We start from the raw sequence: 11227 nt of genomic DNA on the forward strand, positions 1-11227 counted from the left end.
CGCGCGCGGGTCAATTACTAGTGTGTGTGTATATATATATATGAAAATAAAAGGGGCTTGTTAAAATGAATGAGGTAAATTTAAGCCACTAATTTAGATGAGTTTTCTAGATGAATTATGATGTATTAGACTTGTTAATTTCCATTGCAAACTTTTCATTTAGATTTTAAATGAACGAACATGAATGCACACGGACATGCCCTTATATTTTATAAACGAACATGAACAAAGTAATGATAAGGTACCTTGGAATACCAAGGATTCCATTATGCCAACGGCCTAGTGTTTCCTATTTTCTAAACATGAAGCTAAATATTTTGGTCTAAATGTAAACAAAATATGTAAACTCCATTATGACTGAATCTCAATCAAATACGCTATTTGTTAACACTGAACCATTTATGATTTATGACCAGCATCAATTGAGAAATAAACCAACACATTAAACTTTAACTTTTTGAACTTGTTGTATTGATTCATGATATATTTATTCCAGAATTGACCTTGTTTTCAACATGATTGATATCTGATGATAAAATATCAGTAAGTTGCTACTCGCTACCCAAAACAACATCAGCAATGTTCTTGAATAAGATTTTTTCAATCATGTCAAATGCTTCAACATTTGGGATTCTTTTGCCATAGAAAGTTGGTATTACCTAAAAGTGATTATTTTCTTTTTAGTTTTTTAATAAACAGATTATGGTAGTGATCATACAATTGTTGTAACAAAAATAATTATCAAAGGTAAAAAACAAAGTTGCATACCTTTTTTTTACCTAATTACAGAGACTTCATTCCCGTCTCATAAAGCATGTATTGTCTCACAAAAAGTATTCTTTGTTCATTTTTGACGAACTTCGCCAAAGATAAAAATACACGTTTGACACTACAATTATTAAAAGATTAATGTAAAAAAAAGGTTTTAAACTACATATTACCAACATACAAAGGCACACACAAACCCAAAAGCACATCATAAAAATATATTACAAATAGAGTAGAAACAACTAACCCTGAGTGTAGTACCAAGACACTCTTATAAGATTGCTACTTCAAAGAAATAACACGCAACTCAAGTTGCAAGAACGATTCTCCGTTTGTAATATGCGAATTATATTATTTTCTTTATTTATGTGCAAAACTGCGGATAACACATTCGTTCAATATAGATACTTAAACTTACAAATAAGTAAAATATGTAGTCATATTGAGTTGAAAGTGAAGTTTCAAACACCAACAATATCGTTATCTAAAAAATATATTATTAAACAAAACCATATAGATCCAAAAGTCAAACAAACAGATGTGAAAAAAAAAACAAAAGCATTGCAAATTAAAAAAGCATCTAAATTAAAGTGAGTTCTGATCTACAAATAAATCAGGAGATAAAACAATTTATAAATCCTTAAAATAAGGTATATCCAATCTGCATAAAAGAAATTATTTGACCATGAAACCCAAAGTTTACTGGAATACCCCATAGAAGTACTTAAGTAAATTAAATCCAATAAGCATGAAATTAAATTTTAAAAATAACTGTTTGATCATTAAAGTCAAACTCCACCAGAATACCCTACTGAGGTGTTTAGCCCAAAACATTAAATCTAGCATATTCAATAATCTGATACTTTAACTTTGAAAGTAAACAAAACCTAATTCACTTCAGCTTGAAGCCTCAGATTAAAATTAAACATAAATTTGTAGATCACAATTTTGGAGTTTATTAGTAAGCATCTAACATAAAATCAAGACGAATCTGGATGTGATCAACCCTATAGAAACAAAGATTAATAGTTGTAAAACATAGTACTTTTAGCAATCAGATCTTTTAACATAGATGAATAGCAGCGATAGCTATCTTCTAGATCAATTAGAGTTCCATTGTAACAAACCGCTCCAATCATATAGAAAATAATAATAATAATAATAATAATAATAATAATAATAATAATAATAATAATAATAATAATAATAAATGTACATGATTTGGAAGGGTGTAAATTTCCAGCAACTTATCAAGTCATGATTTTGTTATCGGGATCATAAACCTCAAATGATCTTCAATAACTAACAAATGCATAACGAAAAATAACCCTAATCAGAACACTAATGGAAATAATATTTTGAAATTGAATACAATAATAATAATAATATATCATAAAACCTTAAAAAAATTAATGAAAAAACCTACTTAATAAAGAACTATTAATCATTAATAGTTAACAAATGCCGATCTTAAATATAGAACAAAAGTCAACCAATTTTAGGTATACATATAGATTAGGGGCAATGATACAACTTACTTATTAAATTCGATATGAAATTAGCATAATAAGAAAAAGACGTCTACAAAAAAAATAATTCAAAATTACTCCACAAGTAATGTGTTGTTGAAGTGATGAAATCGCACCATGGAATCGTTGATTGAAATGTAAGGTTTTACAATTGTGAAGATAGTGAAAGACTTTCACCATGACCTTCGCACAGTCTTCTCCCTGTTTCAATCCACACCAGTGATAAGGTGGGTGTGAGCAAGGTCTTGCGGGCAGAGAAACGATGAAAATGTTAAGATGAGTTGTTATGACCCGTGGGCTATCTGAGTTTCATTAGAAGCCCCATACCCGTCAAAGCGGTTTAAACGCATAAAAAGATTCAATTTACTAGTGAAGCAATATGGTGGCTTGAGAGGGGGCGGAGAGTGACCAGAGCGCGGCACGTAGGATATTAAAGGTTTCGTTCGTATTACGGGGTTATTTTATATTACTCATTTCTAATATATATATATATATTACATTATAATGTATATAGGCATCTCTTCATCTCCTTTTGTTTTTTGAACGACCAACTAAGTAACGCCGGGTACTCCGTACGCGACCCCCATTGGCTAAAGGTAGCCCGAGCCGGCCACTAGTCCGGATGGACGGAGCCCCTAGCGGTCCACCTATTAAGGGATTCACCGGATAAGACCCGACCCCTACGCCCGCCAAATGGCACGACAACGAGGAGCCGGTAAAACCGGGTGAGATCAGGACTCGAACCCTGGTAAGCCAGGGTCATCCCTCATATCTCCTGTATAAATTGGTAATAGTGAGATTTAAATCCCATACCTCTCACTAGTAAGGTGAATGCATACCATTAAGCCACATCCAATTTAGTTATTAGTGAGTCTCTTCATCTCCTACTTTCTCCCACATAAGACTAGTAAAGTGAGTCTCTTCATCTCCTACCTTCTCTCATATACGACGCTTGAATATTTATTAGGGTTCATTGTCGGCGACTTCCATTACATATAATCACCGGTGTTCAATTCAATTATTCCTATTCAATTCTCACTATTCAACCGGTTAGAAGATTAATTACTCATTCAATTTTTATCTCTTCGATCCTCCGTTACATTAACTATTCAACTTTTTTTTTCCCAATTGTATACAAATAGCCAGAACTCGGTGGCCTTCAAATTTTCACAGGTATGCATTTTATTCTCTATTTTGTTGAATCATGTGTTTGGTTATTCTCAATAATTTGTTTTCTTATGTTGTGAATCGGAATTTAACTTTGCCTTTTTTGTGTTAATGTAATTTAGTTGATACAATATTGGATAATTTAAAGCCACCGAATATGATCAGGTGTGGAAGTCACCTCATTCCTGGCCCTATTTCAGATGATATACTATTTCTTTTTTAGTTGCATTATGGGAAAAAAAAAGTAGCCTCTGATTATACTTCTGTTTATAGATCTTGATGTTCAAAGGCTATTTGAGTTACAGATTTATGATGTGTGCCACTTCACCACGTCTATGCACGTGGGTTCACATACTTGTGATAGCACCTTTGCAATGTTTTAATTATTTATTAGTATTAGTTTGTTTAGTGTTTATGTGGTCAGCAAGTCAAAAGGATAGTGGGAGGTTTCCCCACCACCATCCATTTGGAGTAGTGGGTAGTTAGTTGTGTCTTCATTTCCTTTAAATAGGTGCTAACTTGTATGTTTTATTATTATTATGGTTATGAATTAAAAGTCAGTTTCCTTTCTCAATATTCTAATCTAGTTCTTATTCTTCTTTCTGGCCATTTGATCTTGTGGATACTATTGGAACCACAACAATTTAATATGTTGCCAATGAATGAGCCAATTTCTAGAAGTTGTTAAAGGTAAAAAGTAAAAACCATTTCAAAATGAAGTCATTTCACATTATTTATTGGTGATGAAAATCAAATATATGTTTTGTTTATTATGCTATAGATTTCTCTAAATTCGGGTCATGCAAAGTGCAATATATTTTTAAGTATATGGCATGATGTTGTCACAATCATCCATATGGGCCAGTCTATTTTTAATCCAATCGGATTCGTTTGGTTGAAAACAGTTCACGATATTGATGACTTTAAGGAATGGATTCGGTTTTCCGGTAGTCTTTTTGCAAAACTGGAGATATGATGAACTCATCTTTCTTTTTATAAATGACTTAGATGATGGTTTCTGAGATTTCATTTGGAAACCATTGAATGCTTTTTATATTAGGGTTCAATTGAATTAGTAACCTATGATGCTTTTTATTCATTAGGGTTCAATTGAATGCTTTCAAACACTGATTGGTTTAAACGAATTCTCTCAAAATCATCGTTTCAATCATCTGCTTGCAAAACGCCGTTCTCTCTCTAGCTCTCAAAAACATATCTGCGCCGGCAATAATTTTTGTCAGCGTGGGACTGCCAATTAGAATTCATAGGTAGTTTTAAAATAATTTCCACATAATTGAACTTTAAGGTATAGTTACAAGAAATTCATCTTTCTTTAGTTCTTTTAGGTTTTTCTTTTCTCATACTTGAATTGTTCAAATAATATTTAGCCTGAATTATATGGTTTCATGATTTGCATTTTAAAAATTTATAATTTGTGTTATATTACAGGTATAGGTGTCAATGCACATGAGATTCGTTTTGTGGAAGACAACTAAGAAAGCCCGGTAAGCCTAACTGGTTTTACTTATAGATTTTATATATAGCAAGTTTGTTTCTAATGGTATTTTCTTAAGCTAATGTTTAGGGAATCGGTGCTTGGCGACTGGGTTGGAAAATTTGGATGGATGGGACGAAGATTACCCAATTTACCTACTTTCAACAGGTACCATACCTGCCTTATTGTAACACCCTTGGCAAACACAACATTGTCCCACTCTTAGGCTATCCCACATCGGCCGTGGACAAGAGAGATCACTAGTTCATAAGTAATGTCCTGCCTCTTCAATCACCAACGCGTTTTGGGCAACCAAAAACAAATCCGTGAGCTCTTCGTGGGCAGAGCGGACAATATTGGTGGTGCGAGGGGCCGGATGTTACAGTTGGTATCAGAGCCACTCTTGTGCCGTTCGGGATGTTGGGACACGCCTCATCGAGGTCGATGAGTCCAAAGGGGGGTTGTCTGTAACACCCTTGGCAAACACAACATTGTCCCACTCTTAGGCTATCCCACATCGGCCGTGGACAAGAGAGATCACTAGTTCATAAGTAATGTCCTGCCTTTTCAATCACCAACGCGTTTTGGGCAACCAAAAACAAATCCGTGAGCTCTTTGTGGGCAGAGCGGACAATATTGGTGGTGCGTGGGACCGGATGTTACACTTATAAACACCATAATATCACTAATATGAGGTTAAACCCGGTGTGTTATATGATTAGGAGCTTGAGTTTTGTTACTAATTAAAGGTTCTTTCTCAATTAGAGGAATTTATTTGTAGAGATTATAATATTCGGTTATAGCATCACATTTTACTCGTTCTGTGTTGATGAAACAAGAAGCTACAAGTTGTAACTTTAGCATGTTGTATGCATTAAATACATAATGAATCCCAAAAGATAATAAAGATTCACTGTTTTTAGATAGTTGAAGTTGAAGCTTTCCGGTCTTCCATCGAGAACGAGCGTCCATTTTTAGGCATGTGTTTTGCGCTGCAACTACTCCTCGAGACAAGTGAAGAAAATGGGCTTGGTGAGCATTTACTATTTTTTCATGTTATATTAATAAAGCGACTATTGTAATAATTATTTTCGTTGATTATTGTTTCAGTGAAAGGTCTCGGTTTAATTCCCGGGGTGGTTGGACGTTTTGCATAGTGCATCATTTAGGTTGTGAGCTACCAAAGAATTCAGTATTTTGGATGAAATTGCAAATCGCCATGTGTATTTTGTTCATTCTTACATAGCTGTTCTTTCAATATTGCGAAAGTTGTTGTTGTGAAATTCTTCCACAACTATAATTTAAATTGTATATAGTAATAATATATATGTTTTTTTTATTTGAAAGCCTAACACGATAGTGTGTAACAGAAACCCTTAGAATGGAAGGCTACAAAGCTTGCAAAGTGCGTGCGTTGTTGTGTGTTACATATTTGAAAGGATTATCTTATCTGTTGATACATAATTTTAATTAATAGCATTCTTAGGTTCATTTATTTGTATTATATATATATATATGCATGTATCTTGGGTATATTGTATTATTGAGATTTAAGATAACAGAAAAATTAATTATTATGTTTCTAATTTGGTAGCACCGTATGCTTACTCAAGTTTGGTTTATAACGTGGAGCCCGATGTGAGTGGTTCTGAAGTTAATGGAAGTGGGGGTCGGGGTCGAAATTGTGGTGACGCTTCCGGAAACATTTTGCCAAAAACATGGAAACAATATGGTGACTGGTCGTGTCCAGATACAAGGTATGTGATATGGCATTGGCTAGCAGCTCATTTTTTTTTTATAAATAATCTACTTATATTGGAAGTTAAGTTTGTTGATTAGTATGTTCATTATGTTTTGGTAACAGTTGTTCTAAAACACAAACTTTGCATTTCATGGTGTATGAAACCGTTGTGGAAGTGCAAGACCTGCTGGTGTAGGTGGTGATGGTGCGGGTAGGCGGTGGTGGTTGCGGTACAGGTTGTGGTGGTGATTCTGCTTCAGGTGGGTTCCAAGGTAGAGTTGGCGGGCCTACCGGTCTTTATGAACCTAATGATTGGACTTGCCCGATGTAAATACGCAAGTAGTTTAACATTGCTTTCCAGGTATTTTACAAGTATATAAACATTTAAACTATATCTCCAGGTGTGCTAACATCAATTGGGCTAAGTGGTTAAAATGCTACATCCGCAACATGAATAAACCCGATGTTAGTGAAGGAGGTGTGAGGTATTTTACAAATCATTTCAATAATATATTTTTTTACCTTCACATGCTTAACGTATAATGTGTGTGTTTTGTGTATTAAGGAGAGCATGCTGGCGAGTACAAAAAACTTGATGAAGAATAGTTAGAAGAAACAAGAAGACGAAGGCAATTTGAGCTTCTGTTAATGATTATAATTTTTAATAGGTTGTCGGAGAAGACGATATGAGATTGATAATTTCATGTGCCAACAACTTAGAGGCTGTTTGGCAAGTGCTGAACCATTAAGTGCTGAATCATTAAGAGATCTGAATGATTAAGAGGCTCTGAGCTAGAAAGTGCTGAACCAGTAAGTTTTGTTTGGTTGAACCTCTGAATGACTGTGCTAAATGACTAATTTACCCTTCTGAACTATTTCGTGCTAAATAAAATATATTTGTTTAGTCAGAGCGCATAATAACTTACTAAATAACCAAACATTCATTATAACCAAACAAATATATCTTCAAACAAACTTTTATTATAATCAACCCAAATACATCTTAAAAATAGTTTAACAAAACATTGACGCAAATAACTTAACAATACACCCACAAGTAGACAGCCCCTAAAGCATCTTAAAAACTGCGCCATTTCAACAATTACACGCCTTTTATCTTTCCTTGTCTCTAAATCTCTTTTCATGATAAACCTACAATAGAACATCACTGACACCAAAAATTAGATCATAAACAAAAAAAGATAAATTGCATAAAAAACAGACAACCAATTATGCTAAAATTTCTATATTAGCTTTGACCAATTACTTCACTAACCTCAACCTTTTGCTTAGCATTGTTATACCACATAATAACAAACAAAATATTCAATACAAACTTAACGCCTACCTCCATCACTACAAATTTTGGTTAAATTCATATATTTAAGAGGCTCAATACCTACTGCCATCACTACCAATGATCATCTTAAACCAATAGTAGCAATAACATAAAAACAGTTTCATTAAATGAAATGATGCAACACTGACCTTATGGCTTATTGTGTTAATCCTTGTTCAAGACTTTTGGATCTATAATGTATGGCTCCTCATTATTTTGGATGCCAGCCATCATGACCTCCCTGCTACCATATATTACATTTGTAAGCAAATAAGCAACCATGCACGTCAAAATCAAGTAAAAAGGTAAACAAATAGTACCTATCGGTAAATGGTTCAAGACAGTCCTCACAAAAGCTTCCTAATTCCGCATCTAGAAAACAATAGAGAATAAAACTATCTTGAAATCCCCACACACCTAACACAAAAAAATAGTAAACGCGTACATGTTGTAGTTGTACAACACGGTTTGAAATCCCCACACACCTGCCCGAATTGCTGGTTCAATACATTGAAGATCCACCACATCTTGAAGTTGCACAAACCTGTTAAAGCCATATCATTAAATAATTTTTTATTTTGTTATTTGCTCAAGACAAGTTCAACTAGCTTGTTTATTCAGATAACATGTAACAAATAACATCAAGTAAAATAATATAGGCAGCTACCTGTTGACCACTAAATCACTTCTTCTGCTGCTAGATGAGCCACATTGGGTCGTTTGTTTCGTACTGAATGAACCGAGTAGTTGCTAGAAGAAGTAATGTTCTCCTTCCCATTATTTTTGTCTATAATCTGGAAGGATTTTCAAGTAGATGCATCAATACATGCCATTATACGGATTTCAATATAGCACCAAAAGACTAAAAATCTCCCAAAAATAAAGAGAAAAGCCGAAGTGTTAAGATCATATAATAACTAATTGGATTAAGATGCACAAAATTTCCCCAAATTTAAAAACCCCAAAAATCCAAATATCAGAAAGGAATAGAAATCACTCAAATTGATTTCAAACATAAAGCCCCAAATCACCAACACCATCGGAATTTAATAAAGAACCTGATAAAAGCAAAGATAGCCACAACGTTGCCGGATTTCAAAACCGAATTGGATATGTCCACCGGGGAGAGCCAAAACTCCGTCAACAAACTGAATTCGCCAATTGTCGAACTCCGTGGATTTTGGCATCGAAGGTAGGGAGGATAAGAGGCAGGGGCATATCGTATCTAATTCTCATTTTGCGTCTTTTTAGATCTGAATCATTAAGAGGCTTGTTCAGCCATTCAGATGTGGGTTTTTAATCAACCAAACACTCTGAAAACTGAGCGATTCAGATTTCATCTCTGAATGGGATCATTCAGATCTAACCAAACAGGCCCTTAATGGCGGTTCATGTGAAGGTGTCTTTAACGAACTTCAAGTAGTGGGTATTTTCAGATTTCAGTCAAATCCAGAAACATTATTTTTACTGAATATCTACGTTTGTTGTGAGTAGATTATGTCAAGGGGATTTTCATATGAGTCTATAATATGAATTTAGTTGCATTTATTTGTTGTTATGTGATTCTGTTTAGCTAAAGGACTTGAAGATGATGAAATTGTTATAATTACTACAAATTGCAGCAGATTATAATCTTGTAAAACAACTATTTTATTTGTCTTCTTTCAATATCAAGAGAATTTTGTTCGCTGTGTTTAAAGCACAACCTGATTTACTTGCTTCCTTTGAGTTAGTCTTTACTTAAAATTGCATCTTTAAAATTGGAGACTTTACTAAGCGAAACAAGATGATGAAAAACTTTTGTTTCCTACATACAGTAAAGGTGTTTACATAATGAAAAGCTATACATCTTCTCCATATCAATAATTCACATGGTCCACCTTTTAGAGTGTAAATAACGATTCTAGAGAGTCCCCATGGTCTGCAACAGTTTATGCATTTACATCTCTTATAGTCCACCTATTTTAGAGTTAGGAACTGCAATAATCTGAGTAATTATAAAAAATCGTGTAACGTTTCTATAAAAATGGGAAAAGAACTTTTAAAGGCATTCCCAAAGTGTCCTTGCCACTTGCGTTTTCGACCCGCATTTAGCCAGATACGTGATTTCTTATCCGGGTTACAGATTTGACGTTCTTGAGTTTTTGATTTGGTTTTAGGGTTACTATATGTATTTTATCTACCACCATCAATTACTTATCTTATTTATTATTCTTTTTAGTCACATTATACATTTTGTTTTCCAACCAGGCATGATTAGTGTCCTATTAAAAATACATTGTTCACCGTTAAAGAGATTTGGACTTCTTTTAATATACACAATTTATGTACATATATAACGAAACTGTCAACTTCATACTGACTAAATCATACAGAGTTGATGTAGGAGCACAATAATGGATAGAAATAGCGCATTAGGCATACATTTATGCGCCATACAAACTACAATGACTGTTTTTGGATGGATGGCTAAAAAGTTTTAAAACCAGGAATGGGTTGCTTGGTAAAACATAACAAAATTGAATATGATAGGCTGGTATTCCGACATAATGGTTAAGTTTTTATTTAATTGCTACCAAAAGTTGACAATTAGTTAGTTGTTGTAGCAATCACCGCATCTTGTGAATCTAAACCGAATCCTCGTTGCATTACCGCAAACCAAACTCATACTGACCGAATCCCATTATGTCTCCACCGCAACGCGCGGGCTCACCTACTAGTGTGTGTGTATATATATATATATAGGGATGGGTTTAAATAAGAAGTGGAGTGTGTCTAGAAAGTGTAAGAAGTAATCTGGTGCATTAGATATGTTGATCTGATGGTGGATATGGAAAGTGTGTTTATTTTGCGGTGTGTTTTATTAGATATAATGGTGAAAACACACTTTTTACACTTTTTAGGAAAAATTTACTTCTTATTTTAACCTTGCTATATATATATATATGATTATAATTTTTTGTATTCTAAAGAAGTTAATATTTATATACTTAGGATTTGAAGATGAAAATTGTTTCATGTATAAATTAGATGTTATAACCCGGTTTAAAAGTTATATGGGTTTGGTAAAACCCATGACCCGCTTCTTTTTTTAATATAAAATTAATTCTTAATTATAAATCATATCGTTTTTTAAAAAAATATTAATTTTTAGTATATCTCTATTTTATAGAATTTTCATATCAAAT

Source organism: Bidens hawaiensis, unplaced genomic scaffold (genome assembly GCF_021521415.1).
Source record: "Bidens hawaiensis isolate Kalapana, Puna unplaced genomic scaffold, B.hawaiensis_p1.1 tig00022707_1, whole genome shotgun sequence".
Classification (NCBI taxonomy): domain Eukaryota; kingdom Viridiplantae; phylum Streptophyta; class Magnoliopsida; order Asterales; family Asteraceae; genus Bidens; species Bidens hawaiensis.